At 41.8% G+C, this 7,020-nt stretch overlaps 1 pseudogene; it reads left to right on the plus strand.

Moving 5' to 3' along the window:
- Window positions 1-5,912: 5,912 nt before the first annotated feature.
- Window positions 5,913-6,530, plus strand: LOC122105425 (annotated as a pseudogene).
- The last annotated feature ends 490 nt before the right edge of the window (window positions 6,531-7,020 follow it).

A 7,020-nucleotide genomic window follows, 5' to 3' on the forward strand; every position in this document is an offset into this window, starting at 1 on the left:
TAATAAGGCAAATTATCATTTTTCCTAATCATTAATATTTTATCTGAACTTTTTTATACAATAAACCCTGAGTTTGGCATGCATGTATATGTGTGTGTACATGGGCGCACATGTGTGTGTATGTGTGTGTGTGTGCGGTTGCAGTGTTGCTTGCCAATGTGGACAGAGTGAGGCTGAAAAGAGCTGTGTTGAAATGTTATTTATCAGTGTTCCATCCTGTCATTTGAGTGGAACCACCCTTCTGTACATTTTATTTGTCAAATAATAACATCCTCATAATCAAAGCATTTACACCATTAAGTTAGATAAAAGAGATCACTTTCAGTTCTTAGTATATGTTAGGCAAGAAGATACACATATAATTACATAGTGAGTTATTGCTGTAAGATGACTGTCAGTACAAAATATGTATTTGACCTCTTAAATTGGATATACTTTTAAGATATACTCATAGAGTGATTTTGACCAACTCGACCAAACAGGTATTACTCTGGTTATTCCTGTGAAACTCAAGGTGGATAAACACTTTCCAGATTTCTGTTGAAAATAACTTTCTTTGTAAGATCATATCTATTCACACTAAGATAATAAACCCCGTATTTTTAGGTTTGAATATCCCATCATATTGACTGAAAATCAGTATTGTGGATATGTTTGTTAGATATACATTGCAAAAACAAACAAAAAGCATGTGTCACCTCCAGATTGTGGATGTATTTGAAGTTGTTTTGTACGTACAAATGTTTCTTCATTTATTGTTCTTTTGTGGGAGTAACTATCACAACTTTAACAAATAAGGATTTTTGAATATCTTTTCCAATATAAATAAAATCCCAGAGAAAGTCTTGCAATTTCTGAAAACCCTTTGAATATTTTATGATCCTAACTACTCAGGAGACTGAGATCGGAGGATCACAGTTCAAAGCTAGGCCGTGAGACCCTTATCTCCAATTAACCACCAGAAACCAGAAGGGGCACTGTGGCTCAAAGTAACAGCAGACTAGCCTTGAGCTGAAGAGCTTGGGTACAAAGCTAAGGCCCAGAGTTCAAGCCCCACAACCGAAAATAAATAAATTAATTAATAAAGCAGCCGGGTGCTGGTGGCTCACACCTGTAATCCTAGCTATTGAGGCTGAAATCTGAGGATCGTGGTTTTCAGTTCATTGACAATACAGCTAAAAACATTTCTGAAATAAACATTGTTAAAATCTGAAAATGTAAATGGGTATATAGCCTTTTTATGCCGCATTTTATGAAAAGCCAATTTTTATGAAACTAAAAGATATAGAATAAAAGAATGGAAGTGACTTGGGTGAGCTAATTATTAGTATAACTTTGTTTTCTATTAGCACAGTCTTTTGAATGTACATGATGAAGTTAAATTATGTCCTTTGTGACACTACGCTTGTTATTGTTAGAATCTTTGTAGTAATAAGAGTGAATTTGTAGTACAAATTAATGTCTTTGAAAATGATTAGGATTAATCTTGTGTTTTGTGTCCTACTCCCCACAAAATGAGTTCTTTTCAAGTGTTAATAGTTTATAATTGAATCTTCAGTATCATAAGAAATTTTGAAAAAATGGATTGTGTGGGGTAAGATGTAGCCGCCTCTATAAGCTTCTTGTATCTGAATAGGCCTATCTTTTTGCATGTTTGGGAAGTTCTCTGCTAGGATCCTGTTAAACAAATTTCCTAGGCCATTAACTTCTGTTTCTAGGTGCTCCTCTACACCCATTATCCTTAGATTAGGACTTCTGATGGTGCCTTCCAAGTGTTGGATAGATCTATCATATTTCTTGGACTTGTCTTGGATGGTTGTATGTTCTTTCTCTATAATATCTAGGCTGTCTTCAATCCCTGAGATTCGATCCTCTGCATGGTCTAACCTGCTGTCAAGACTTTCTACATTGTTTTTTAACTCTTTTCCATCTAATTGGTCAGCTTTGATGGCTTCAAGTTCTTTGTTGAAGCTTTGTTTTAGATCTTGTATGAACTTCTTTACTTCCTTAATTTGATGTTAAGTGTTTATTCTCAGATCACTTAGTTGATTGGTTATGGTTTCCTTAGACTCCCCTTCCTTCTGTTGGGTTCCATTCAGCATTCCCTTTGTGGTCTCCCTGACTTCCTTCAGCTCTTTGTTAATGGATTCCATGAATGCCTTTAGTGATCTTTGTGTATTCTCTTCCTCCTTTCTCAATTCCTGTATTACTCTTTGATTAGCTTCCTCCCGTTCATGGGGTTCCTGTAGTTCTCTTTGAGTGTTCTCAGCCTGTTCACACCATTCCTGCCTTTCTCTTTGAGTATTCTCAAGCTGCTCATGCAAATCCTGTATCAGCTTTTGAGTAGCTTCCTCACGCTTATGATATTCCTGTATAAACATTTGGAATGCTTCCTCTCTCTCCCTATCACGCTCATACAGAGACCTTTGTACGCTTTCAGTCTTTTGATTTATCATGTTTGCCAGCAGCATTTGTAGAGCTATTTGGGAATTCTCCTCTGGATTATTCATTGTCTGTTCTGTCCCCTGATTCTCGGGATTGGGAATTGAGATACCCGGATTTGCTATTTTTCTTGTGTTTTTCCGGCTTACTCTGCCCATTTGAGATGAAAATAGCACAAGTTTTGTGCTAGAACACTATCTTAAGGCAAGCTTCAACCCAAGTCTGAATTTGCACAGTCAATAGTCTACAGATACAATCTAGTTCAACAGATACATCTATTCAACATCAAACAACTATACGTTAATGGGCTAGAAACCACAAAGAAGAATTTGGAATACCAGAAATTATTAGGGTTAGGGAGAGATGTGGGTAAAAAAATAGGAATAGATTTATGTGGGGAGGCTCAGGGAGAGTTAACTAAGTCTTAATCTCAAATCAGGAAATAGGTTGGGTAGGATGAAAGTAGAGAGAGAGAGAAAAAAAAGAAAGGGAACGGGAAAAGAAAAGAGACCAGAAAAAATAGAAAGGAAGAAATTAATAAAATTATGTAGAGTCGATAACAATCTATTTAGATAAGAACGTGAATTTATTGAGAGAAGGGGAGGGATATAAAGGAGATGTGAAAAACTTAAAAATAAAAATGCTTAAAATATTATATAGTTATAAAGAGGTAGTACTGCTATTAAGGAATTTAAGTCTTAGAGGTTTTGACTTGAGTAATAAATTTGTGGATTAAGTGTGTACACAATGGGGGATAGGGTCTCATAGTCAACTACGGGTTTATCTGAGGATGTGCAGGACAAGAATTAAGTCACATAAAGAAGAACGAAAGAGAGGAGAAGGTGAAAAGGATAAGAAAGGAAGAAGAAAAAGATGACAAGTTCAGTAGAGCTAAACAAAAAACAAAAAGATAATTTAAAAAGAAAAAAAAAGAGAAAGAAGACAGAAAAAGAAAGCAAAAACGCTCACCCCCGTATCCCCAAAACAAAAATTATAAGAGGAAAAGAAAGTTTCTGGAAAACAATTATTTTATCAAAAAAGGCAAAGATTAAAGATTGAAAAAAGATTTAGAAAAGAAAAAAAATTTTTATATAAGGTACCAAAAATAAAAAATAAAAAAAAAGAAGACGAAGAAGAAGAGAAAAAAGAAAAAAATAAACACAAAATAAACACAAAAAACTTCTTTGATTTTTTTTGGGAGGAGTGGGAAAAATCTTGTATCTCCCTTGTGTCCGTAACCAGCCTCTTGTTGGAGTCTCTGGTCTGCTTGTGGTCCTGTGGCTTGGTTGGTTTCTTAAGTCAGTTTGTTCAAACAGGCAGTAAAATGCTCTGTTTTACCCAGGATTTGGCGATCCTCCTCCCTCCTCCCAGGCTAGTTCATTGGGAGACAGATCTGCTTTTAGTATTACAAAAGATGGGGATGCAGTGATGAGGCTAGGTTCTGGTAGCTTTTCCGGGGCTGGTTTGTGAAAACCTCACAGAGCCCAGCCTTTAGCCATTCTCAGGGTTTCTGTTTACTGATTTTCAATTGCTTGTCCAGGCTGCTGGAGGGAGGGGCAGCCTCTGGCTCTGATTACCCAGTGAAGAAACCCACTCCTCGGGCTGGCGCCCGAGCTGGGTGACTTTTCCCTGGGTGGAGCTGAGTCTGGCAAGTCACACCGCCGTTAAGTTCTTGTGACCTGCTAAATGACTCGTTTTATTCCAAGGCCTGAGTTGGAGCTAGCAGCTCCGCCGAGCTTTGTCGGTATCCAAGATGGAGATCACCGGTGCTGGGGGGGGAGGGGTGGCCTTCTTTCCTCTGCTCCCTGAGAAGGAGTGAGGAGGTCAGGCTTCTACTCACGCCGAGTCTTAGTTCCTGGGTCATCTCTGGTCTGGGAACTGCAGGATGAAGATGTCTGCTCCTTGTCGGTTCTTGCTGGTGTTGAGTAGAATCCGCTCGCCTGCTGCGTCTGGCTCCTTTGTCCCGGACTCTCTGTTGCTCAGGTATGGCACCTGTGCTTGCCCGCCACCGCCACAGCTGCCGCCACCGCAGCAGCTGCTGGCAAGTGCTCAGAAGTGTCTCCTTGCCTGGGTTTCCGTCTCTGGCCTAACTCTCTGTCCTGTCATGGCACACGTGGTGTAATTCTCTGACTTAGGACTGTTCACTGGAACTCTAAAACTGCTTTCTATGCGAGAGCTTACTTAGACTCCAGCTAAACTCTCCTTCATAACTGAAGGCCAAATAAAAACCTTCCATAGCAAAGGAAAAGTGAAACAATTCATCTCCACCAAACCAGCCCTACAAAAGATTCTTAAAATGTCCTACACATAGAAAACCAGCAAGACCACAATAAAGGTCAAGAAACTGCACCCAAATGCAAATCAAAACAACATTGAGATACCACCTCACTCCAGTTAGAATGGCAAAAATCAAGAACACTAACAACAACAGATCCTGGAGGGCATGTGGACAGAAGGGAACCTTATTTCATTGTTGGTGGGAATGTAAACTTTTCAACCACTTTGGGAAGCAGTATGGAGGTTCCTCAAAAGACTCCACATAGAACTCCCCTATGACCCAGCAATCCCACTTTTGGGCATTTACCCAAATGTTTACAAACAAGACCACACTAAAGCTACCAGCACAACTACGTTTATTGCAGCATTATTTACCATAGCTAGGAGATGGAACCAACCCAGATGCCCCTCAGTAGATAAATGGATCAAGAAAATGTGGTATATATACACAATGGAATTCTATGCCTCCATCAGAAAGAATGACATTGCCCCATTTGTTAGGAAATGGAAAGACTTGGAAAAAATTTTATTAAGCGAAGTAAGCCAGGACCAAAGAAATATAGGCCCCATGGTTTCCCTTAATTGTAATATCTAGTACACGTATGAGTCAAGCGGAAAAGGTCAGATAATGTGATATTAGGAAAATGAACCCTTAGATATGTGTTTTAATGTTTTTTTCTTTCATGCATGTGTTTCTAACGCATTTATAAGATTATTTCTTTGTTGCTTTGTATGTCCCTCCCCCACAGTATAACCCCTGCTTTCACTATATTTGATGTCAGTATGACTTGTGGAGGAGATGGGGAAAAACAAGTCGTTTAAGGATACAGGTGGACCTGTTGTAACAATGAGAAGTACAAGTTGTTATGTCCAAAACGAGCTTTACAACGTCGGTGGGAGGGGGGGGCAGGGCGGCGTGAGAAGGATTGGGACTGGGGAGGAGGGGGAGGCTGGGAAGGGATGTGAAGGGTAAACAAAGGAGGAGGCTGCAATGCTTGGTAAGAAATGTACGCATTATCCTGCCCATGTAATTGTAAACCCTCTGTACAGTATTTTCACAAATAAAGTAAAATAAATTAAAAAAAACAAAGATGTAGTCGCCTCTTCTCCGCACCTCACCTTTGCCTCCGGACTTCTCAGGGGCCAGCAGCAGCCCGACTAGGGGCCCGGGACCGAGGGCTCAGCCAATGACCATGGGCTTGGTGTCCAACTAGCAGTTTGCAGGTGGCTGTGCCAAGGCGGTGGAGAAGGCGCTGGAGTAAGCGCCGGCGGATGCGGCTCAGGTGGCCGAGGAGCCGCAGCTGCTGCACAGGGCCGGCATCTTTAAGTGGTTCAACGTGATCATGGGGTTCAGCTTCCTATCCATGTCCGTCCGCACCATGGTCACGCTGGACCCCCTGGTGGACGTCTTTGTGCACCAGTGTAAGCTGCACATGGAGGGCTTCTGGAGCCTGAGGGTGGGAGAGGCTGTAGAGTTTACCTTTAAGAAGTCTGCCAAAGGCCTAGAATCCATTGGATTCACTGGGCCCAGTGGGGTGTTCTCTTTGGGAGTGAGAGGCGGCCAAAGTTGAAAAACATGCTGAAGGAGACAGGTGCTACAACTGTGGTGGTCTAGACCATCATGCCAAGGAATGCAAGCTGCCACCACAGCCCAAGAAGTGCCACTTCTGCCAAAGCATCAACCACATGGTGGCCTCCTGTCCACTGAAGGCTCAGCAGGTTCCCAGTTCCCAGTGAAAGCCTGCCTACTTTAGGGAAGCATAAGAAGAAGAGATCACAGACCTGCCCTGCTCCCCGAGGCCCAAAATTGAGCCACCAGAATCAGGGGGGCTACTCTTGCCAGCAGGAAGTTTCAAGGAGCAGGCATCAATCGGCAAAGTGGAGAAAGTGGGGATATGGGATGGGTTGGAGAGTAGCTGGCACTGCCATATGTCTCAGCCTGGGATGTCCCAGCATCACCCCATCTTCTCTTTTGATGAGGGGAAGGGGTGATGCATAGGAATCCCATCCCAATTCAAGTGAGGGGCTTTGGGGGAACCATTTTGAAACCTGCATACTTTATATGATAAGCTTCACCTGCCCTACATGCTTCCCTTCCCTCCCCCCCCCCCCAGCCTCCAGCTTCTAAAAATGACCCAGATTGGCAAGTTGTTCCTTTAAAGAAGGATGTGTCCTATTTCTCTTGCCAGGGTGTGAAACAAATAAGCATCAGACCAGCAGATCCATGGGCCCAAATCCCCAAGGTGTAGTTCCTTGAGTAGGAGGGCCTGTCAGGAGCAAGGCACGGTTGTTTTGTTTTGT

This window comes from Dipodomys spectabilis, unplaced genomic scaffold (assembly GCF_019054845.1).
Source record: "Dipodomys spectabilis isolate Male_0828 unplaced genomic scaffold, ASM1905484v1 ptg000031l, whole genome shotgun sequence".
NCBI classification, from domain to species: domain Eukaryota; kingdom Metazoa; phylum Chordata; class Mammalia; order Rodentia; family Heteromyidae; genus Dipodomys; species Dipodomys spectabilis.